We start from the raw sequence: 24,506 nt of genomic DNA, 5'->3' as shown, positions 1-24,506 counted from the left end.
CAATTCAGCAATCCTCAGGGCACTCCGGGGTTATAGAGACATCGTGCTTACTTGCCCCGTGAAGGAGTAGATCCTTTGGGTTTGGAGCTGCTGTTTCTCAGGAACAAATTGTTTAGGGACTGCTTTTATGAGTCTGGTGATCGATTTTCAGCATTCTACTTAGGCGTTTGATATCACCTAGTTATAAAGCCGGGAAAAATAAGATACAAAACAAACAAACAAACAAACAAGATACGATAGAAATCCAGAACATAAAAGCTGAATAATGAGATGCTCTCATAGGAGATATTGCATTACGGGAGGGTGACAAGTGACAAGGGAACTTAATCCTCAGGGTCCCTAGTGGCAGAGACACACTGAATATACAGCTGAGAAATGGAGACGGGAAGGGACTTACCTCCTATTTCTTGGAGACCTCACCTCTCCCTAGAAGCCCCGCTCAGTGGTCTTCTCTAGTTCTGTCAACTGAGAGATGAGAAGGGTTTTGGCAGTGGATGTTGGGCTTGAGGTTGTTGTCTTAAAAAAGAATAATGTATTAGGTCCCTGGTAAGTACTCAGAAAATCCTGCTTTTTTTTTTTTCCCCTCCTCCAGCACATGACATTTGTGTACTTTGGTTTTAATGGGCAATGGCCACAAATATTTGTCTGGAACACAACTTGGAAAAAAGGAAAGTTGAGAAGATAAAAATACAAACCTTTCCCAGCAGTTGGGTTGGCTGGAAGAGGTATGGAAATGCTCAGGGAAATGTGATATCATAAACCCAAACACCTACCTCATTGAGGGCCTGGCAGGCCCAGTTAGCCTGCGGTCAAACGTGAAGGCCAAGAGGGAGGTCAGAGAACTGGCCTGGAGCTGTTCGCAAAGAGCAAAGCAGATTTCTCTTATCTTAGGTAGGAGCTCAGGTCCAGACGTCAGAGAGTATTATGAGGATTAAATGAGATAGTGGTCTGCGAAGGCAAAGGACACAGAGCCTGGCACCCAGCAGGTGTTGCAGACTAAGTGCATTTCCTTCCCTGCTGTGACTTTGTGAGGCCTGACGGTGGGTGTCAGAAGACACTGTGTCTCAGACGATGGCATCATGCCATGCAGGTATTCTGTACTATAGAAAACACTGGAAAGTCAAACCCAGGAAACTAAATTCTTCCATCCCTGATGTGATGAGCCATAGCTAGGGACGCAGCTCGGTGTCCTTATTTGCAACACATTGTGGTTCTGGGAAATACTTTTGTGACTTGAAGGAGGACACGTACCTGATCATCATTTCCTCAAAAAATGATTGGTCTGGATTTCAACTCAGAAGAGATTCCTGAGGACTCCTGCCCACAGGGGCTGCTCTATTTCAATTTTGGGTGAGGACCCGATCTCTGAGATAGATGAGATAGGATTTCGTTGATAGCATCTCACCGATTTCTCATAAATATTTTGCTCCCTAAACCAGGGAGCAACCTGCAGCTTTGACCCCAAGTGCTTCCCTTTCTACCAGCATTGTCATACCAGTAATAGAATTCCTGCCATTTGTGACCCCTTCACCACCAGGCACTTCTCCTTGACTCATCTCCCTGACCCACAAGCAAGTCCCTGGCCATCTATCCTTTTCAGGCCTTTATCCCTTCTACTCTGCTGCATGCTTTCTCATTATGTTTTCATTTTCAGTGTCTTCTTCTTCACTGGATTCTTCTCGTCAGCTTGGAAGCATGCTTACGACGCCCTTTGGGAGTGGAGTGGGATGAGTGGAGACAACCTTATTTCAACCCTACACTCTCTTCAGACTCTCACATTTTCTTTTCTCCTTCCCAGAGACTTCTGGAAAGAATACTCTACTTGCTGAGTCTGCTCACTTCCCATTCAATCCTCAGGTCACTCTCAGGTTGGCTCCTGCTCCATCAACCCAACCCAACATCTTGTGCTAAGGTCATTCATCTTCCTTGACGTCTCAGAAGTAGTCTACACTGTTGACCAGCCCTGCTCCTTGAAACGGTCTTTTCTTGGCTTCACTGACACAAGATTCTTCTAGTTTTCTCTATCTTCTCTGACAGCTCATTTACTATCTCTTTTGCAGCCTTATCTATTCTTCCCAGGTCAATAAATATTAAAATACCCAAGATTCAATCTTAGACATGTTTCTTTTCTTAGTCTATATTTTATTCATGGCACAAATGTTTCCCCAGCCTAGATCGCTCCTCTGCGCTCTAGACTTACATGTCCAACATCCTACTCAACATCTCCACTTGGAAATCCACGAGGCATCCAAAATGTAACTCATCCAAAACCAAATTCTTGATCTTTCTTTCCAATCTCATCAGCGCCCCCTGTTTCCCTGAAGGGTGAAGCAGGCCAGAACTTGGAGTCACCATGCCCCTTCCCTCTGCCTTACCCTTCACATTCAGTTTTGCTTCCTAAACCTGCCGTGAATCCATATTCTTCTCCCTACTTCCGTTCCCACTATCCTAGTCTAAGCTACCATCATCTCTTACCCGGATTACTGTAAATGCCTCCTTGTTGGCGTACCTGCAGGCATTTTGATCTCCGCCTCCTACAGTATATCCAGAGTGATTTCTTCATCTGATCTTCACATCTTACCACGAACTCACCTAAAAATGTTTACTTGAATACCTTCCCGTTATTTGAGGATACAGTATTCCTGAACATGACCACAAGGCCAGGCACCTATCCGGCTTTATCTCAAACCATGCTCTGCCATGGTTTTTGCACTCTGGCCACTCTGGTCTTCCCTCAGTTCCTTTTACTTGGTATGCTGCCTGTCACCAGTTGCTCTTTGCCCACAGCGCTCTTCCCCCTCCTTACCTTGTAACTTCCATCCTTTCTTCACATCTCAGCTCAGTCATGGCTTCCTCAGGGCTGTCTTCCCTGACTTCTATGACCAGGGCAGATTTCTACCATTTGGCCCTGGGTATTTCCCCCTCATACGCTGATCACAGCGATAATTTTATATTTATAGATGTGACTGTTTAGTTAAAATATACTTCTCGCTGACTGTAGGTTCCATTAAGGTAACGAATGTGCCTGGTTTTCTGTGCACAGACCCAGCAGGGTGCCCAGTGATACATAGTAGGTTCTTGGCAGAGGCATTTGTTAAATGAGTGAACAAATGAATGTATGAGTGAATGAATGAATGAATGAATGAACACAGACAGTTTTCTTTAATTTCTTTGGCTCCCTCTTCTGGCTGTTTCATCCATGCCCTATCCCTTGTCTAGGCATTGGGGCTTCAATTCATGGATTTGGTTTATACATCCAGGGCTGCTGAACTTACTTTCTGTTGCTGGTAATGAAATCTATGAGGTTCTGTATAACCTTTGAACACTTCCTCCTTTGTAGTATATTTAGCTCTCCTGAAATACTTTTGTTGTTATTAGGATCCTGTTCATTTCAGGCTTCGATAATGAGAGTACCACCTGAGGAAAGGTGATATTCCACCTAGAACAATCAGATCGTGAACTTGGAGGGAACCCTTAGTAATTATGTAATCTCATTTCTTAAGCAAAGCAGAAATCCCTTCCATATGACTCATGACAGATAACAATAGCTAATGTTTATGGAACATAGGTCAATTACTGCCTTAAGAACATTTATATGGATGAATGCAGTTAGTTCCTAACAACCATATAGGTAAGTACACTTTAAGTACAGTTACCGTCACGCATCTTATGTAGATAGAGAAGTAGTAGAAGGCTTAGTCAGAGTCATGAGTGGCAAACGTTACAGTCAAGATTCTAGCCCATGCGGTTTTTCAGAGCCAGAACTTTTAACCATTGTGCTATGCTATGTTACCTCTGTAGTTGATCCAACATTTACACGGACATTTTCAGGGATAGGCACTCACTCCCCTGTGAGCTGAATACTTGGCCTAAAGTTGTCTTCTGCAACTTTTTTCACATTTTTTTCCTAAGTTCAGCCTCTAAAACTGTACAGAATAGTCTGCTCCAACTTCCATAGACAGTCATTTCAATATATTCAAATACTAGGAGTAGTTTTTTCTGTTCATAAAAATAACATATGCTCATTGTAGAAAATTTGGAAAATTCAAATAGCATAAAGAAAATAAGAATCCTTGATAACTGGGGTGCCTGAGTGGCTCACTCAGTTAAGTGTCTGACTTTGGCTCAGGTCATGATCTCATGGCTCATGATTTTGAACCCCACATAGGGGTCTCTGCTGTCACCTCAGAGCCCACTTCGGATCCTCTGTTTCCCTCTCTCTCTGCCCCTCCCCCTCTCTTGAGTGTGTGTGTGTGTGTGTGTGTGTGTGTGTGTGCGTGCACGGCGTGTGCATGCACATGTGCTCTCTCTCAAAAATAAATAAACATTAAAAAAAGAACCCTTGATAACCAGGGAGAAAATAAATGTTAACTACCAAGAATCTATTAACTTTTTGTTGTTATTTTTAACATCCATGATTCATCAAGAGCCTGTATGAAACCTGTGTCCAATTGAAATGCCTGGTTCTCCATCGTATGTCCTTCCATGAAGCCAGATTTTGTCTTTTGTCTTATATCCTAGATGTAGAATTTTACACTTATCCCTTATAAACTATATTGCTTGTTTTCATTTTTCTTCGGCCTTACTAAAACTTTTCGAATCCAGATTCTGCTATCTAATATGTTAGCCTTCCAGTTTGGTATAGTATGTGAGCTTGATGACAAGGCTTTCTAAATTTTTATTCCAGATATTTATAAAGCGCTGAGCAGGAGAGAGCCCTGTGATACATTTTAGGGTCTTCCCCCACCAGGTTCACATGAGTCTATTCATCAACCATTTAGTATCCTTGGTCAAGAAAATGCAAATCCCTATAAATTGCATTATAATTGAATGCACTTTTTTTTTTCCCACCGTGTCTACGACAATTTCATAGCTTAATGGAACACATTGCTAAAATTCAGGTGAGTTTCATCTATGGCATTTCTCAACTTTCCTGGTATGGTACGTAGCTCTAAAAGAAAAAGATGTCATTTATCATGTTTTCCTTAGTGAATCCAGGCTGACTCTGAGTGATCACTTCTTAATTTCTAAACGCTCACAAATCATCATCTAAATACTCCATTCTAGAACTTGCCTGGAGAGTCACTGTTGAGACTTTTCACTGCAGATGAAGTAGCTCTGAGTAGACAAACTGGCCTTGAGTAATATTCAATGGGGCTGAAGAAATGATCCTGTGGGTATGCATCGTCTTATCCTTTCTACTTCAGGAGATCGGCCTCCTGTCAACATACAGGAAACTGGAAAGCTGCGGTCTCATAATATAGCCACTGACAGGAAGATTGTTTAGATTGCTCTTCCAGATTTCTCAATTGAATAATGTTGGTGAAGAATGACTACTTCCTATGTTATTTATGACTTTGGATCAACTGTAAGGCTACCTGATTTTATGTAGCAGATGCGCTTCTTCAATGTTGCATATAAATTCTTTTTTTGCAAGTCAAATTCCACCTAAATTGTGCTGCTACGGGAGTTTACTTTTTAAGGCCATCTTGTGGTGAGACATTTTATACAGTCAGGAATTCTTCAGTGATTTATCTGTTTCGATTTAAAAAACCAGGGTTGCTTAAAGCAAGGCAAAGCTATGCTGCATATTTATTTATTTTCAGAAAAGAAGCCTAACATTATTTTTGGGACTGTTGCCCTGAGCAAATAGGATTTGGAAAATCTTGGGACAGTCAGACAGTCAGCTAATGCATAAAACTAGGGTCTCCACCCTTAGCCACCTTCTCTGAGGTATGCTTACTGATGGAAGACTGCTTCTTTTGATTTCCCTGATTGATATTTTTCTCATTTTTCACCTCAGTGTCTCAATCAATAATTCAAAGAGAATTCTATTGACTCATCTTCTCTGAGAATCCTCTTGTCACTCAGCTGGTAGGGGGGCGGGGTTGGCCTTGGTCATATTTCTGTGTTCATTACTCGCTTGGGCTGGAGCTATGTGGAGGCCAGAACCTTAACTTGGTCACTTCTGTATCTCCATAAAACTAGCCAGAGCCTCCCAGCAAATGTGTATTCACTGAATCATGGTGACTCCCAGACTTATAGAACCCGACACCAGGTGATACAATGGGGTCCACCCCACTGCCACCAAGGGGACCATGATGGCTTGGACTGGCTTCCTGCTTCCTGTGATTCCCATCCCCTGAATTCCTGCAATATTCTGTAATTTGAGGCTCATTGGCTCTTAACCAAGATTCCTTCTTTTGTTCTTGTGTGTATGTGTGTGTGTGTGTGTGTGTGTGTATTATTTGTATACATGAATAGTCTGTCTAGATTCTTTGTTTACTATGTCTCCAGGTCAGGGGCACCTGGGTGGCTCAGTCGGTTAAGCATCAGACTTCGGCTCAGGTCACCATCTCACGGTTTGTGAGTTCAAGCCCTGCGTCGGGCTCTGTGCTGACAGCTCAGAGCCTGGAGCCTGCTTCGGATTCTGTGTCTCCCTCTCTCTCTGCCCCTCCCCAACTTGTACTCTATCTCTCAAAAAATAAATAAATGTAAAAAAAAATTAATATGTCTCCAGGTCGGGTATCATGTCTTAACCCTAATCCCAATGCTTAACCTTAATTCTAACCCTTAACTTTATAACCAGAAACTAAAACAACCACAAATTTTCTATACTGTATTGTTCAATGACGATTATGGTTTAGAATGAGCATCCCCTGGCCATGAAAGAGAAGATTCAAATACTTTTGGTATAAACTCTAGTGTTTACTTTGTAACTCAGTATCTTATTGCTATGACAATTAATCTATATGGAGGAATTAAGCTAATCTTATCAGTTAATTGGAGCAGCCAATTGATTAAGACCACATCATTTGCCAATACTGCATATTTACTTATATATTTTTATTTATTACTTTTTAAATGTTTATTTATTTATTTTTTGATGGTGGGGCAGAGAGAGAGACATAGAATCTGAAGCAGGCTCCAGGCTCTGAGCTGTCAGCACAGAGCCCGATGCAGGGCTTGAACCCATGAACCATGTGATCATGACCTGAGCCAAAGTTGGATGCAACTGAGCCACCCAGGTGCCCCGATTTTTAAAAAATGCTTATTCATTTTTGAGAGTGGGGGGAGCAGAGAGAGAGGGAGACAGGATCAGAAGCAGGCTCCAGACTCTGTGCTGACAGCAGAGCCCGACGTGGGGCCTGAAGTCACCAACCATGACATCATGACCTGAGCCAAAGTTGGATGCCTAACCTACTGAGCCACCCAGGCGCCCCAATACAGCTTGTTTATTTTAAAGTGTGTGCTTTTTTGGGGCGCCTGGCTGGCTCAGTCGGTTAAGCGTCGACTTCGGCTCAGGTCATGATCTCACGGCTTGTGAGTTCAAGCCCCACGTCGGGCTCTGTGCTGACAGCTCAGAGCCTGGAGCCTCTTCAGATTCTGTGTCTTTCTCTCTCTCTCTCTGCCCCTCCCCTGCTCATGCTCTGTCTCTTTCTGTCTCTCAGAAATAAGTAAACATTAAAAAAAATTAAAGTGTATGCTTTTTTTAGTTTCCTTCTCTTATCACTGATTTCATAGGATAATTTACAGACAACATAAAGCAAAATAAAATAAATGAATCAATTAATTTAACCAGAACCACTAATACCCCACCTGTACCTTCAGGACCAGTGATATTTGTGGGGCCTCGTGCAGAATAAAAATGTGGCGAATTTCAGGACTCTCAAGAAGGTCACAGCAGAGCATTAGACTGAGTGCACGCCTGTGCCTATGAAGCAGCCCTCACTTCTTTCCAGATGAGGGAACCGAGGTCTAGAAAGGCACAGCAGCCGCCAGGTCCCAGCTTCTCAGTGCTGGCAAAGTGGCTGGAACCCTGTCACTGGATGTTTGGTAACTTCTCTCTCTGCTCGGCTTCCTGTTCCCCACTTCTCCTGCTACCCGATGTCACCACGAAGCGGCAGCTGGGGGACATCACCGGTGCTGTGAACAGGTAGGTCTGCTTTTGCCACTTTTTTTTTTTATTTTTTATTTTAGAGAAGGGGTGGGGAGAGGGGCAGAGGGAGAGACAGAGGACCTTAAGCAGGCTTCACACGCGGCGCAAAACCCCACTTGGGGCTCCATCCCACGACCCTGGGATCATGACCTGAGCTGAAAGCTAGAGTCCAAAGCTCAACTGACGGAGCCACCCAGGCACCCCAGCTTTTGCCACTTTTCTTTAGCGGTTCAGCTCGTAGCCTGATTTCTTTCCTACCTCCACACCCAAGCTTATTTTCATATAGCTTCTCCTCGTTGTCGGCATGACCTCTTCCACTGGTTTTCTTGAAAACTCTGAGAAGATGTGTGAGATGCCGGTGAAGTGAGAGAAAAGGAGGGACACTTTGCAAACCGAATTGCTCTCCTTGGCTCAGTGCCTGGAAGGATGTGTTTCTTCACACTGAATTCTCCTCCCTTCCCAAATCCCAACATAGCCTAAATTCTAAGGACAAGCCTAGATGTCTTTGCTAAAGCAACTTCAGGAGAGGCTCCTGAGTATGCTGGATGCTAATAAAGAGAGGGCAAAAAAAAAAAAAAATTCCAATTTTGAGAATTTTTCAAATAGAAAGTATCATTACTTCAATCCCTAGGAAACCAGTTCCCAATCTCCTGCCCTACTTTATTTCATTCCCATCTTGAATTAAACATGGGAATGTTTGCCAGAATTCCGTGGCCTTGAGAATTTGATAAAGAATTCTATTTCCTTCTTTCTCTCCAGAGGGACTCTACAGTCAGTGGCCAAAGGAATTCGGACCCCTTTCTTGTGCCAAATTCCGCTGAGCCATAGTCATTGCATTAAATTCAAGATATGGCCAAGCCAGTCCTTCTGAGGAGGCCCCGCTACCCTGACCTCCAAATCTGTGCTGACCCAGCTTGCATCCAGGCCACTGACCAGCCTTTAAGTTTATTAGTAAAATTTAGGCAAGCCTGAAGAAACCCTTGATCCAATGAAAACAAGAATAGCCAGTTATTTTTTAAGTTTATTTTTATTTTATTTTTTAATGTTTATTTTTTTAATTATTTTTTTAATGTTTATTTATTTCTGAGACAGAGAGAGACAGAGCATGAGCAGGTGAGGGGCAGAGAGAGAGGGAGACACAGAATCTGAAGCAGGCTCCAGGCTTTGAGCTGTCAGCACAGAGCTGGGTGCGGGGCTCGAACTCACAAACCGTGAGATCATGACCTGAGACAAAGTCGGTCGCTCAACCGACTGAGCCACCCAGGCGCCCCATTTTAGTGTTTATTTTTGAGAGAGAGAGAAAGAGAGAGAGAGAAAGTGTTCATGAGAGTGGGGGAGGGGCAGAGAGAGCGGGGAACAGAGGATCTGGAGTGGGCTGTGCGCTGACAGCAGAGAGTCTAATGCGGGGTTGGAGCTCATGAATCATGAGATCATGACCTGGGCCAAAGTCAGACGTTTAACTGACTGAGCCACCCACGTGCCCCATGAATAGCCAGTTGTTTTTTTAAAGGGAGGGAGGAAGGGAAGGGAAGCGAATTTCACATTATCCCTACACGACAGATAAAGAAAAAACATGTTTATAGAGGTTTTAAAAGAATCTAATTAAAGTTATTTATATAATCTCACGTTCCCTCCCCCTTGGCCCCAAAAACTTTTGGAAGGGATTCAAAGCCCAAGCCAAAGTTATAAAGTTGGTGCTGGCTCTACATAGTCCAGAGGCAATGTTCCTGAGTCCTCTTTGCAAACAGTAAGCACCCTGGGGAAATACCGAGAAAATGGAAGACACAGTGGGGTACTTACAGAACTTCTCCAGAAGCAGGTAGATAAAATAAAGACACAAAGGCAGAGGAACACTTTAATAATGATATAAAACAAGCTAATAAGGACTAACTGCAAAATACAGACATGTTTCTTGTAGCGATGGACCGAATGAAAGGATCAGGTCAGTTAACCAGGGAGGGCTTCCTGTAGGAGGCATCTCTTGAAGCAGAGTTTTGAAGGTGGTCTGGGGGAAGAGAAGTGCCAAGGGAAAAGGAGGGAGGAGAATCCCTCTGGAAGTGAGATGATGCTTTGGATTATCTAGTCAAATCTGCCTTTCCCCTTAATTATTGTATTTTGTCGATCACATGTAGTTTTTGCTGTAGTTTAAATGATTCAGACCTCTCTGTCTGCATACATCTGATCTCTGGGGTACCCTCGATTGATTTTGCAAGTATTTACAGCTACACGATAAAGGGTCTTAAAAAAATAGAGTGTGAATGTATAATGTGAAACCTTAACTCTGGATAAAAATGCCAAGATGTGACCTCTGCTGCCTCCTTCAGTAATTACTCATTTCTAGCAAAAAAGCAGATGGCTTAATTTACCCCAAGGGCAACTTAAAAACACTATTGCCAGTTAATTCACTCCCAACCCTGCTCCCCAAATAGTTTTGTTTCCCTTTCTCGTTTGAAGCCTCATTTTAAAAATTATCACTCTTTTCTGATTTGTGGTGTGTAGGCATTTAGTTAAAGTTTAATCTGGATAAAGTTAACACTTTCCTCTAAAGGCATTTTCTCTGGGAATGTCATCCATGGAGAGGACCTACAGATTACTTTTGATAAGTGGGCAAATTACATGTATATTCCATGTTGATCTTGATCAGCACCTTCCTTATAGGTGAGCAAAAACCTTTCTGTATCTATTGATACACCTGTCAGTGAAAGCAGGAATTTAGATACTTGTTCTCAGGATTATAAATCATTAAGCTTCACAGATCTGATCCACAAAAGGGGGTGGAGGAGACCTCCTCTTGCTTCATAGAATCCAATTGCCCCTGTTCTGCATCATCTTTCCAAGAGGATTTAAAAGTTGATTTCAAACAGCTGTCAAAATGATTCCCCCTTTTCTTAAGGCACTTATTAGAAAATAAAACCAGATATAATTAACAAACAAACAAACCTATCTGCCTGCTGTTCTGACTTGTTATAATAAGTGTTATTTCTACTTACGAACAGTTTTCCTGTCAGCATCCTGCTGTTTCTTTAATAAGACTTCTGCACTGGGGAAGAAAAAAGCTCTGCTTTAAAATTATGCGTTGACTTGTCGTCACTTCTCTTCCTGCTCATCTGCGTTCAGATCCAATTTGCTTTGAGGTTGAAAGGAACTAAAATGTCAAAATCATCACTAAGAGAGAGGAGGGACCTCCCTGCTCCTATAGCTGGCTGAAGGAGAGGGCCGCCCTTAGACTCATGATAAACACCCTGTTTCCTCCTCACTCCTGGGCTCGGTGGTTTGCGTCGCCCCCGGAGTATGGAAAACCTATTCAGGTTCCTGGGGTTGGTTTCCCAGCTGGATGATGATGTTCCAGCATCCTTGAGCAAGTTCCAGAAGCCCGTGTGAATGGACAGATCCAGAGGGGACTTTGACCCAGAAGCTGGGCCTGTGGGTTTGGGGACAATAAGATGTTGAACGGAAGTATTGTGGCCAATACAGCAGCAGAGATAGTGCTATGTGATCAAAATGTGAGGGATTATGGCTTTTCCTCTTTGGATTTTTTTAAATGAATTTTTTAAATTCTAGAGAATTTTAAACACATCCAAGGAAGGTAAAATAGACCCATCACCCATTTTCAACACTTCAGCTTCCCCTTCCTGTATTATTTTTGAAGCAGGACATTATATCATCATATACTTCATCTATAAATATTTTAGTTTGTCTCTCCAAAAAACGAAGACTCCTTTAAAAAATACATAACCACGGTACCATTATCATCCCTAAAAGTAATTAACAATTTCTTCGTATAATCAAATAGCCTGTGCTTAAATTTCTAGTTGCCTCATACACGAATTTTTTAAATAGTTTGGTCAAGATTCAAGTAAGTCTCGTTTGAGAATGTTTGTTAAGTTTCTCTTTCTCTCTTTTTGAAAATAAATGGTTTATTTTGGAATAATTGCAGATTTACTGAAAAGTTGCAAACATAGTAGACAGAGTTCCTGTGCGCCCTTCACCCAGTTTCCACTAATGTTCGCATCTGACATAATTACAGTGTATTTGTCAAAGCAAAGAGATTAACATGATCTGTTACCAGTAAGTAACCCATGGGCTTTATTCCGATTTCACCAATTTCCCTCCCAACGCCCCTTTCCTGTTGCAGGATCCAATCCAGGACACTACAATACTTCTCATCACGATTCCTCAGACTCCTTCAATTTGTGACAGCTTCTCAATCTCGTTTCTCATGACCTTCATATTGATCAGGTATTTTGTAGACAGTCTGTCAGTTGGGATGTATTTGGTGTTTTCTCATTATCAGACTGAAGTTATGGGTCTTGGGAAAGAATACCACAGAGGTAAAGTGTCCTTTTCATGGGCATTATGTGTCACTAGGACTTCAGGTCTCTTTTTAAATCTCTTTCATCCATCTGTCTCTTTCTCTCTTTTTCCACTGCAAATGACTCGCCGAGAGTCTGTATGCTTTTCGCTTTGTAGTTGCTGTTGTTTGGTTTATATACAGAGGCCACGGCCACTTTTTAGGCTGAGTGATGGAGGCCTCTGCTCCGAGCCCAGGCTGCTTTCCAACCAACCAGCTGCCATCTTGGCAATTCTTGTTTGTTTCCATCCCATAACATCACGAGACGGGGTTAAATAAAAGTCTAGGTGACTCTGCAGGCTGCCTGACAGCCTTTGATTTTAGGTAGATGCTGGAGAGAAGGTCTGAGAAAAGAGATGCCCTTAGCAGGAAATACGTTTTTAGAAATTCCTTGAAAACTGGTTCCTGTGTCATTGAAAGATTCAGATGAGAATGCGAGTGCGCAGGCACACGCGTGCGGGCGCGCGCCATGAAGAGGTATACAAATATATCGTTGTTATTAAAAACAGAAGAAATACACCAAAGCTTCAGACAATGCTTATAATGGACAGCCACTGGACTACACTGGGGTGATTAAAATCTGGCCAACGACATTGGCTCCAGCTGACAGAGGCCTCCAGTTTTCATACGGCGTGACGTGAGCACAAGTGAACAAAGAAGTAACAGTGGTCTCCCTCCTGAACACAGAACTTTCCATTTCACCATGTGTCTTTTCTTGTGTTGCTTAATGTCACTGGTGAAGTACTTTCAGGTCAAGTGGGAAGCATTGCCTTTCCCCAGATAAGGAACTCACACAGCTGAGAGAGGCCCTGTGACTTGGTCACAAGACTAGTTATGGATGGAAATGAGATTAGAAAGCAGGTGTCCTTCTTTTGCAGGCTGTTATCAGACAGATTCAGGTTAATGCCATCCAGGATTGACCTTTGAGGACTTTTTGCTTAGGTATCAAATATTTTTCAGTATGAATAGTTAAAATTAGAATTTAAAAGGACAGCCCCCAGTTTCTCATCGTGAACAGCCCAAATGTTGATTCAGAGCACCAGATTTGTGCTCTAAATTGGGTGTAGTGTTGCTATATTGATAGATATCTTACTCGTAAGCCTCAGGGGCCAGAGGAACGCATCCCACTTTGCCTTGGCTAGTAAAGTTCAGGCAGCAGCTCTGATCCATTCAGGGCAGGGTCATGGTCAGGAAGACCAATCGCTGACAGTGGCTATGGGAGGTGCTTCTAGGTTCTGAGCTTCCCCAGGGCAAGGTCACACTTGGAGCCCAAGGAGCTTGGCTTCCTGGGAGCAGAAGGATTCTTCTGAATCCAGTCCTTGGTGGTCCCCAGTGGGGTCCCATCACAAATATGGAAGAAACAGTCGCAAAGCATAGGAGGCAAGGGGGCGGTGAGGTAGAGGAGTGATTCATTCACCAGTGCCCTCCTGGGAAGAAAAGTGAGCACTTAAATATATCTTAACATCTCAGGGATAATTTCTGCCTCCGGTAATGGCGATGCTGACACCAAAGCACTATGGGAATTCGTTCCCCTTGTTAATAGAGAGTGACTGTAATGAGGGTGCCCTTGAGTATACCTGTAGTTTCACAAGTAGGTTTCTGTTGCGTTTTTGTCTTGCTTGGTCCGTGGGCAGTGTGGTTTAATGATGCTTCACACTGAGTGTGCCTCAACCATGGTAAGGTATTTCAAGAAAATTCTAGTTGGGCTTCTGGATTCTTGGGCCATTAATATTTTTAATGGTGACAATAAAAGCTGGAGGGACTCCAGTCTCAGCAAGGATTTTCGAGAGGCAGTGTAATAATGAGGCATGCAGAACCCTGGGTGGTAGGGCCTCCGGGCGCTTGCTCTGCTCCTGGCTGGTTCTGTGTCCTTGATGTTGCCACTTAACCTCACTCTCTGCATTCCAGTGGAATATGCAGATAAAACTCTCCTTGACCTGCCTAACAGGTAAGTTCTCAAAAACAGCTGATGGGGAGCATAGAAGGTGGGGAAAGTTTGAAAGGAAAAGGGGGAAAAAATTACATTTTGGAAGCAGAAATTACTTAATAACAAGCAGTGACAGGATGCCTGCACATTGGAGTTTTATAGTCAGAGTGAAGATTTATTTGGCATTTTGAATTTGTTTTCTCAGTGAGCAGAGGCTATTTGGGGGAGTTGAGAGAAAGGAGGAAAGGGAAAGAAATTTAAAATGCCAAGAATAATCTAAGTAGAGGTCTCTACCAAAAATTCTACTGATGCACAAGTCTTTCTACTTATAGAAAAAAAGGTCTTTCTGTCACGATTATTCACACCATGTCTGTTTTCCACATTGTTTTATAGTTTGAGCTTCCTTCTCCCACCACATTTCCCCAGCAATTGTCTAAAGCTCAGAAAGCAAAACCATTTAGATTGTTGGCTCTCTGAGGCCTTAGAACAATGGATGACCTAATTTTTTCCACAAGTCCAATTACCGAGCCTGGGTGTCTCAGCTTTTTAGCCTTCCAACACTGGCTTATCTTGGGGACCTTATGAAACACTGTGCCTAAGAATAACCTGGTGGCTTAAAAACAAATAGACTAAGTCCTGTGTAAGCTTCCCACGAAGGGCATTTCTAATTCCCTCTTGGAAGCTTGATCTTGGATCAGAGTCAGTAGTTGTATTTCAGGGTCACCCGCTGAGTTTAGTTTCCCCTCTGCCCCCTTTTGTCAGAATCTTGCTTCCTCTGACCTTTCTCCCAGTTCCAGAGGACACCTGGGTCATGGCAAAATGCGGACACCCTGGTGATTCTGGCCAGAGAATGTTTCTCTCTCTTCAGATCCAGTTACTGAAGGCTACTGGCTGGATGAGAAGAATGTTAACCTAATGGGAGTCAGAGGGACCACAACTGCTCGTCCCTTTCATAGACTAAGCCCAGATCTTGCTGGGCTCAGGGGTTAATACATCCATAGTGTCTTAACAACTGTCCCCTCACAGTGTTCCTTGTTCTATTGCTCTTGAGGTTGCTGTCCCTGACTAGTCCTGCCTTGTCCTCCTGGAGGTGGTGTGGGCAATGTGAGGATTATAGAAACATTCTTGGTCATGATTCTGCCACCGGATAAAGGCCTGTGTCTGCCTCCAGCTATCGCTTTAGTTATATTTTTGTTCCTAGTCTTTGGCAGGGGCTCTGGCTACCGAGAGGGCACTTTGCATGGGTAGCTCAACTTTCTAGAAGATTCTGTGGGGCATCTTATTCCCATCTTGGACAGGTCTTAGACATTTCCTCTTGCTAAGGTAGTGTCATGGAGTAAGAAGACTACTGGATAGGGAGTCAGGACATGAGGGTTCTACCCCAGCATTACCACCTGCTTAATGACTTGGGAAATAGCCTTGACATTCCGAGGATATTATTTTTCTTTCTGAGGATATTATTATTTTCTTGCTTGTAAGATGATCTCTAAAGGCCTATGCTATAATAAGTATAAAATCGATTTGGTAAGAAAGTTCACAATTGACATGTATCTGTGTAAAATTTACTGAGAAACAAGAAATTGACAGAAGAAACTTCTTACTTATTCTTTCTTCTGCTGTTCTTAACTCTTATATTACAGCACGGAAATCAGTTATTGTTGATTGGGGTTTCGCCTACTTAGTATAATGTAAGGAAGGAGCACTCTACCCATATTGGCCTGCCAGGTTTAGGTTTCTCAAACCCGCCAGTGGCTATTTAGCACTTCCAAGCGAAATCAATAGTGAAAACGGAGTGCCCCAACCCTCGTGATTTGTAAGGGGTCAGCTATTATTAAACATTAGTGGTGATTTACCAAAACCCTTTCTTTCTGAAAATAAGTTATGCAAAACTGTTGTTTATTTATGAGTTTAAGACAGAAAAAAAAAAAAAAGATGAAAGTACTGCTTTAAACCAGACGGAGTGTGGGCAGATGCTGGCCAAGATTTCCTTCCATCCATGGCCCCTTGCAGGCTAAGCATCCAGTCTCTGGGGCAAAGGCAGGCAGTTGTGTTCAATCTTGCAAAATGGAGTGGCTGTTTGGTGAGGCAGTGGAATGAATTGAAAGCAGAGAACTACTTGTCGGTAGCAATCTAGCCCAGACCCGAAGGCTGCAATGATAAAGAAGAAGGATTTACTCTTATAATATACTCTCCTACTTCAAAAAACTTTTTGCAAGAAGCACAACACACACATGTCAGCTTCTTACAATTTTCTAATTGGTATGAACTCATTAGTACAGCATGAGCGAGTTTGGAATTTTCAGCCCAACAAAAAGGCAGTTTCACGAGGATCTTTATAAACCTCCTGTAACCTCCCCAAAGTGTCCAAGATTACCCTCTCCCTCACTTTCATTAGAAAACTGGTTTGCCAATCAGAACCGAGATATAAAATTGGCTTTTGTCTCTCTTCCTCATTTTGTCACCTGAAACCAGTCACTTAATCTGTTTGGACCTCGGTTTTGGTAACATCATTGTTAGACGTTTACATCTGTAAAAGACGTCCACGCTATTTCGTTAGGTGGGAAAAGTAGACGGTAAATGATTTACTTATGCATTTGTCAGCTTTGTCACAGAAACGATGCCCCCCCCGCCCCCACCAAATCTCAGTGGCTTACAACAATAATTTATTCCTCTTCCATATATATGTTAATGGCTACAGTAAGCTGCATTTCAGCTCCTGTCTCTTCTTATTCTGGGATCCAGAATAAGACTGGGTGTGGCTTATTTTGAATCTCCTGCTCATGGTGGAGGGAAAGAAGAAGATAGCTCACGGGCACACAATGGCTCTAAAACTTCTGCCTGGTGATGGTGTATGTTACAACCACTCATAGGCATTGGCCAAGGCAAGCAACATATTGGGCATGGTGATGGGGTGGGGATAGATATATTCTTACCACAGAAGGTACTGCAAGTCATTTGACAACTGATTGATTGCCTACAGGAACTGTTTCTCCTCCAGGAAAGGGGAATAAATAGTTGGGAACAATAATACAATGTTTCACCATATATTTATCTGTACACGTAGATACACATAGAAAAAGGTCTGAAATGTTATTCACTAAAATAGTCTTAGGCCAGAAGAGTTGAAAACATAACATTTATACAAAATCTTGTACATGAATGTCCATAGCAGCATTATTCATAATAGCCCCAAAGTGGAAATAATCGAAATATTCATCAACAAATGACAAATGGGTTGGGGATAAAAAGTAGTAGTATATCCATACAGTAGAATGCTATTCAGGCATAAAAAAGAATGAAGTTCTGATACATGCTACAATGTGGATGAATCTTGAAAGCATCACGCTAAGGCAAAAGGCTCTGGTTACCACAGACTACATGTTGTATCATTCCATTAAAATGAAATGTCTAGAGTAGAGAAATCTATAGTGATAGAAAGTAGTTTAGTGGTTGCAGAGGATGAGGGAACAGAGGAGGGAAGTGACTGCTAATAGGTATGGGGGTTTCTCTGACATGAGGAGAAAGTTCTGGAACTAGGTAATGGTGATGGCTGCGCCTGTGAATATACCTGTGAATATACTAAAAAACTCTTAATTGTTCACTTTAAAGAATGAATATTATGTTGTGTGAATTATATCTCAATTTAAGAAGATTCACAGAAGTTATTGGATAATGACATTGTAGATAATTTTTACTTCTTCATGTATTCATTCCTCTACTGCCCGAACTTTTTTACAGTGAGAAAATATTATTTTTATAGTCAGAGAAAAAGAATGAAGATATGCCAATTGGGGAAAACATAAAAATATCAGTTGAACAAAATAAAGCTCTCTTGCATACAATTCATGCATCCTAATCTCGAGTACTCGCAAGTTTAAAATTTTCACCATCCTTGAGTTAAGCACTTAAAACAAATTCATCACCTTTCTCTATAATTAACCTGGAGAGGTGCAATGGCAATGATGGAAATGTCTAAAATCAGGAAGAAGTGAAAATTGGGCTAATAGGGGATATTTGTGGCCAACACCAATCTGCCTCACCGGGAGAAATGGTTTTCCAAGGGTCAGAGTGGGCCTGTGGCATAGTGATCTCCATATTCTTGCTTCTCCCCGGTGGAAAATCAAAACCACAGCTTTATCTTTTGGTTCTACCATCGGAAAAAATGAAAAGTTTAATTAAATCTTTTGGCCGAGGGTCCCATTTTACTCTTGAGCGGACATGAAAATGAATATCCTAGTCAGGAAACAATTTTTTTTCAGGTCAGAGGTCTGGTGCCAAGGGGTTTCCAGAGAGCTGAAATAGAGACTTAGTCTAGAATGTTCAAGCTGACAACAAAGTGTGGGATGTCTCCCAGCAGGTGGGAGTCTGAGAGAATGAACCATATCCGGAGCCCAGAGATTGAGACCAAGCTGAAGGCTGCAGATGTGAAGCATCTCTCCTACCCCTGAAATCCTGCCCGGACCCAGAAAATGCCATTGACCCCTGTGCGTCCGAGGCTGCCTGGAGCATCAGTGGCTAGTGTCTCTCCTATAGTCTGTCCTTCTCAGTATTAAAGGAAGTGAGTGAACAATAATCAAAAAAGCCGCAAGAACTCCACCAACTCAGCAGGCATGTAATGTATCCTATCGAACCGGCAAGGCCTCTGCCCACAGGAGATTTATAGTACAATATGGGAGATGAGGGAGGCCGACATATAATCAGCAGAAAACTAGCACTCAGAAGAGCTGTACTTATGTGTAGGTGTGCATGAGCACCTATTTCTAGAAAGTCCATGGCTTAGGGTCTTTACAAATAGCACACCATAAAAGTAATTGGCCCAGACATCGCTGTTAGTCACAGCTTTGATCTGAAAGGTCAAAGGGAACTGAAAAAAAAAAAAAAAAAAAACAAAAACCCACAAACCCTGTGACTCAACAGAATTTTGTTAAATGTTCTTTGGCCGGGAGCAGTCAGACACGATGTGGTGATGTAGCCTATTACTCATGATTTATTATTTGAAAAAGGAAAGGGCAAAGAAATTGTTCTCCCTTATAACTCTGGCAAGAAAATACAAGGTCTCGCTATGCCCTTCCTACAGCAATTTCCTGAAGAACAAAACCAAAGCCACAAACAGCACTGCAGCTCAGACCATTTTTACTGGCATTACCTGTAATATTATGCTAATTCTAATCTGCAACGCAGATTACATTAGCAAGTTGTAGCAAGAAGCAATCAGTGTTTATAAAGTATGTTCTCTCCTTAGCCCTGCCTGACACTGTGTCCCTGAGGTTGCCTAAAACTCTGGGTCTAACATTAGAGATGACAGGCAGGAACTTAACATGTCGCCTGACTGCCAAAGCTCTGCTAATAAGCACTGATACTTGTCTGCACAGAATCTGTGTCTTATACTGTGTATAAAATACAAGTCTTTGGATTTTGATACTAATCTGGGAAAGGGTGTCATCCACAGCTAGGAGAGTACATGCTGTTTTTTTTCAAGTACCTTGAACTGTGCCCAGCATATAGTAGGTTCTCAATAAATATGTATTTTTAAATGATAAAATGAATGCATGAAATATTACTAGGGTACCTTGTATTGGTCAGGATTCTCCAGAGAACCAATAGAATGTGTATGTGGAGGAGAATTTAAATATATTTAAAAATTAAAAAAATTAAATTAAAAAAATTTTTTTTTATTTTAGAGAGAGAGAGAGTGTGTGAGCAGGGCAGGGGGCAGGGGGAGAGAGAGAGAGAGAGAGAAAATCTTTTTTTTTTTTTTTTTACATTTATTTATTTTTGAAAGACATGGCACAAGCAGGGGAGGGGCAGAGAGAGAGGGAGACACAGAATCTGAAGCAGGCTCCAGGCTCTGAGCTGTCAGCACAGAGCCCTACGCGGGGCTTGAACTCACAAACCGTGAGATCATGACCTGAACCGAAGTCGGACGCTCAACCGACTGAGCCACCCAGGCTCCCCTGTTTAAATATATTTATATATAGCATATATACACATATACATAAGTGTACATACACAAATATGTATATGTACATATATAATATACACATATACGTACATATATGCATATATACATTCATATGTAAGTTGGCTTACACAATTACGGGGGCTGAGAGAGAAATCCAGACCAGGAGGGCTGGGTTAGAGTTCCAAGTCAAGCCTGAAGGCCTTGAGAAGCAGGAAAGGTGAGGTACAATTTCCAGTCCAAGTTCGAGTCTGAAGGCAGGAGAAGATCAGTGTTTCCGCTCAAAGACGGCCAGGCAGGGAGAGAAAATTTGTTCTTATTTTGCATTTTAATTTATTCAGGCCTTCAGTGGATTGGATGAGGCCCACCCACTCTGAGGAAGGCAATCTGCTTTACTCAGTCTACCTATTCAAATGTTAATCTCATCTGGAAACATTCTCATACACACTCAGAAATAATTAAACACATATCTGGACGCCCTGTGGACCAGTTAAGTTGACACATGAAATTAACCATCACACCCATATTCTCCAAATACCCTGCCCGCCCCACCCCCATAGTGGGAAAGGTTGTATGAATCAACCACCCTTTTCCTGGCTTCTTTTGTAAGGAATGATATGCATCTGTGAGGCTTAAAGTCAACTGTGTGGCTTGTGGCCACAGATCAGAGTTTTCTGGGCGTGAAGCTAATTGGCACAGAAGGAGTGGTTCCGCGATTTCTGACAGCATTCAGTGCCTGCCAGATACACTTGATCAATTGCTACTGTGCTTCCTTCATCATCAGCCACCTTTTAATACATGGATAATCAACCCGACATCAGAGCGTGGGACGCTGGGACTCACACAGGGCAGGCAAGGGGTGGTATCCGAGGAGGCAGGCTCCGAAGGAGAGCAGAGAGGCAGGGTGAACAGAAGGGCAGGGTCAGTGGGTAACATCTCCGCTAAGAGCTTTCAATTAGAATCACCCGAGAAGCTTCAAAAACAACCCAGGCCTGAGCCTTCCTCCTGACCAATTAAGTTAGAATTTCTTGGAAGGTGGAAAACATTGGAGCCAAAGTGCAAGTGTGTTTAAATGTTCCTCACATGATTCTAAAGTGCAGTCTGGATTGAGAACCTCTGTTCTGGGCTGTCCAGTCTGTTCTTTATTAGAATAGAGCCAGTTGGATTCAACTTGGGAGAATCCCAAGAACAGGGCTTCTCAAACATGTTGGCACACTGGAATCAACTGGGGAGATTTAAACCCACTTGGGCCTGGGTTACACCGCCTGAGGTTGTGTTTGAATAGGTCCGGGGTACAGCCTAGGCTTTGGGATTTTAAAAAGGATCCCCCAGAAATGGATAATCTCTAGCCCCACTCCAGATCGACCGAAGCAAAGTTTGTATTAAAAATTTTTTCTTTAATTATTATAAAATAGACATAACATAAAACTTAGCATCTTAACCATTTTTATGTGTACAGCTCAGTAGTGTTAAGTACATTCAGATTGTTGTGGAACTTATTTACAGAACTCTTTTCATGTTGCAAAGCTGAACTCTACCCCCATTAAACGGCAGCTTCCCTTCGCCACCCAGGTCCTGGTAACCACTAGTCAACTTTTCCTCTCCATGAATTCCAGGTACCTTATATAAGTGGAATCATACAGTATTTGTATTTTTGTAACTGGCTTATTTTACTTAGCCTAATGTCCTCAAGGTTCATTCATGTTGTAGCATGTGTCAGAAATTCCTTCCTTTTTAAGGCTGAATAGGGGTGCCCATGTGGCTCAATTGATTAAACATCTGACTCTTGAGTTCAGTTCAGATCATGATCCCAGGGATTGAGCCCCTTGTTGGGCTCTGCACTGAGTGGGGAGCCTGTTTGAGATTCTCTCTCGTTCTCTCTCTCTCTGTCTTTATCCCTCTGGCCCTCTCCCCAGCTCACATGTGCTCTCTCTAAAACAAAAACAAGAGAGAGAGAAAGAGAAGAAATTAAATTAAAATTTTTTTTCTTAATGTTATTCATTTTTTGAGACAGAGAGAGAGAGAGTAAGAGGTGGAGGGGCAGAGAGAGAGGGACAATCTGAAACAGGCTCCAGGCTCTGAGCTGTCAGCACAGATCCCGACATGGGGCTCAAACCTATGAACTGTGAGATCACGACCTGAGCTCAAGTCAGATGCTTAACCAACTGAGCCACCCAGGCACCCTGAAAAGAAATTAAATTTAAGGCTGAATAACATTCCATTGTATGTCTATACCACAGCTTGTTTATCCACTCATCTGTTGGTGGGCATCACTTGGGTTGCTACCCCCTCTTGGCTATTGGGAATAGTGCTGCTATGAACATGGGTGTACAAATACCTCATTGAGACTGCTTTCATTTCTTTTCAGTATATCCAGAAGTGGAATGACCTGCCATACTATTTTCCATGGAGTCTGCACCATTTTATAGTCCTACCAACAGTGCACAAGGGTCCCAACCTCTATCTTTTCCAACCCTCCCTCCCTTTCTTCCTTCCTTCCTTCCTTCCTTCCTTCCTTCCTTCCTTCCTTCCTTCCCTCTTTTATCCCTTTTTCTTTCATTATTTCTTTGTAGCCACCCTAAATGGTGTGAAGTGCAGAATCTGCATTTTATTTTATTTATTAACTTGTTTTATTATTTATTTTTTTAAATTTACATCCAAATTAGTTAGCATATAGTGCAACAGTGATTTCAGGAGTAGATTCCTTAGTGCCCCTTACTCATTTAGCTCATCCTCCCTCCCACAACCCCTCCAGTAACCCTCAGTTTGTTCTCCATATTTATGAGTCTCTTTTGTTTTGTCCCACTCCCTGTTTTTATATTATTTTTGTTTCCCTTCCCTTAGGTTCATCTGTTTTGTCTCTTAAAGTCCTCATAGGAGTGAAGTCATATGATTTTTGTCTTTCTCTGACTAATTTCACTTAGCATAATATCCTCTAGTTCCATCCACGTAGTTGCAAATGGCAAGATTTCCTTCTTTTTGATTGCCAAGGAATACTCCATTGTGTATATATATATACCACGTCTTTATCCATTCATCCATCGATGGACATTTGGGCTCTTTCCATACTTTGGCTATTGTTGATAGTGCTGCTATAAACATGGGGGTGTATGTGTCCCTTCGAAACAGCACACCTGTATCCCTTGACATATGCCTAGTAATGCAATTGCTGGGTCGTAGGGTAGTTCTGTTTTTAGTTTTTTGAGGAACCTCCATACCTTTTTCCAGAGTGGCTGCACCAGCTTGCATTGCCACCAACAATGCAAAAGAGATCCTCTTTCTCCACATCCTCACCAACATCTGTTGTTGCCTGAGTTGTTAATGTTAGCCATTCTGACAGGTGTAAGGTGGTATCTCATTGTGTTTTGATTTGTATTTCCCTGATGATGAGTGATGTTGAGCATTTTTTCATGTGTCAGTTGGCCATCTGGATGTCTTCTTTGGAGAAGTGTCTATTCATGTCTTTTGCCCATTTCTTCACTGGGTTGTTTTTTGGGTGTTGAGTTTGATAAGTTCTTTATAGATTTTGGATACTAACCCTTTATCTGATATGTCATTTGCAAATATCTTCCCCATTCTGTCAGTTGCCTTTCAGTTTGGCTGATTGTTTCCTTCGCTGTGCAGAAGCTTTTTATTTTAATGGGGTCCCAGTAGTTCATTTTTGCTTTTGTTTCCCTCACCTCTGGAGACATGTTGAGTAAGAAGTTGCTACGGCCAAGATCAAAGAGGTTTTTGCTTGCTTTCTCCTTGAGGATTTTGATGGCTTGCTGTCTTACATTGAGGTCTTTCATCCATTTTGAGTTTATTTTTGTGTCTGGTGTAAGAAAGTGGTCCAGGTTCATTCTTCTGCATGTCACTGTCCAGTTTTCCCAGCACCACTTGCTGAAGAGACTGTCTTTATTCCATTGGATATTCTTTCCTGCTTTGTCAAAGATTAGTTGGCCATATGTTTGTGGGTCCATTTCTGGGTTCTCTATTCTGTTCCATTGATCTGAGTGTCTGTTCTTGTGCCAGTACCATACTGTCTTGATAATTACAGCTTTGTAGTATAGCTTGAAGTCTGGGATTGTGATGCCTACTGCTTTGGTTTAGAATCTGCATTTTTTAATTTAATTTAATTTAATTTAATTTAATTTAATTTAATTTTATTTTATTTTATTTTATTTTATTATTTTATTAATATGAAATTTATTATCAAATTGGTTTCCATACCACACCCAGTGTTCATCCCAACAGATGCCCTCCTCTATGCCCATCACCCACTGCATTTTAATGTACTCTTGTTTGGTTATGGTTTGAGAAGGTGCTCTGCTCCCCAGGCTGGTTCCCT

The sequence above is a fragment of the Felis catus genome, chromosome A3 (genome assembly GCF_018350175.1).
Source record: "Felis catus isolate Fca126 chromosome A3, F.catus_Fca126_mat1.0, whole genome shotgun sequence".
NCBI classification, from domain to species: Eukaryota; Metazoa; Chordata; class Mammalia; order Carnivora; family Felidae; genus Felis; species Felis catus.
This window is presented reverse-complemented; position numbering follows the sequence as displayed.